This window comes from Ylistrum balloti, unplaced genomic scaffold, assembly GCF_031769215.1.
Source record: "Ylistrum balloti isolate Yb309-2 unplaced genomic scaffold, AGI_CSIRO_Ybal_v1 Utg370110, whole genome shotgun sequence".
NCBI lineage: Eukaryota > Metazoa > Mollusca > Bivalvia > Pectinida > Pectinidae > Ylistrum > Ylistrum balloti.
The window spans coordinates 1,317,613-1,318,935 of NW_026782132.1; positions in this window are offsets into that span (position 1 = coordinate 1,317,613).

Genomic DNA, 1,323 nt, shown 5'->3' on the forward strand with positions numbered 1-1,323 from the left:
TTCGTAAAAAGATTTGTCGAAACATTTTATTGATGTCTGCTTTAAAGATCTGTTGAAACCTCAACGTGAACACGAACACTGTAATGTACAACTATAAATCTGTTTAGTTCATACAGTTATTATAGTACCATGGCTGGCGTGTAACATCTTTACATGATGTCGAAATGCATCGATTGAACAAAACGCAGATTCAGCGATCGAAATCGTTATAAGGAATGTAACAAAAGAACATCTTTTACAGGCGAGTATTGTTTCAAGGGTAAAAATGAATGATAAAGATATAACTAGCCTGTATGGTGGACGGATGGAGAAGTGAACTTAACACTAGTATTGAGGTCTCCTTCTAATTTTTGTTTATGTGCCTGTTGGTTCCATCGTTATAAACCTTATTGTCATTTGAGAACATGGCTTTACTTGCTTGGATTGACCAAGTTTTGTCGTCGATGAAGCATATGACGCTTATTCTTCCGGAACACCTTGTCTTATTCAATTTGTACTTTTTCAGGACAGGAGTCTCCGTGTGAATCTTTCTTTTGTTCATATTTTGTCCTAGTTTTATTGAATTCGAGTTTGGATTTTGTGTTGACATGTTGGTATTTCCTTGTTTATCGGGAGAGGAGCTATAACTCACAAGGCCGACAAATTTAACCGTTGTGGTATGATTACGTTTTGAACTGTACAATGTGTTTGGAGATATGTAACAACGAGATGCTCAATGAGACATTATCTTGTTCATTCCACATCCTGCCGTTTTCAATACATAATAATCCAAAATGAAACACACCTAACAAATGAAAAAACTATCAAGTAACCTTGCCGTACACCAAACGTTGGTGAATTAAACAGATATTTTTAGATATGGTATGAATCTCTGGATTACTTTGAAGCATTCTTATTGAAATCATTCAGGCATGAAGGACAAAAACAAATTCTTTCACTTTACTCGAAATTTGTTTAGTTGAATGCCGTAAAACGTTTTATGTACTATCTCAGAATCTTATTATCAGAATCATCATCTAAATTGTAGATTAACGTAATGTCATGCTGCGAGTCAAGTCGGCACATCGCAACAAAAAGGCAATATGCCCGAAATGGTGCGTTTTTTTTTTCATTGTTAGCAGATGATGTTACTGAACTATCGGGGTTAGCTAAGACATTCTGCACTCGTATGACCCCACTTGTTCTATCTCGGTGTAAACGTGCCTCTGATAATCTAAGGCATGTAACGTCCTTTATCACAACCCTGTTCATGGTTCGTGTTGTGACTGCCCATTCAAAACTATGTCATTTGAGTTCGCACTAAATGTTTCAATGTGATTACAT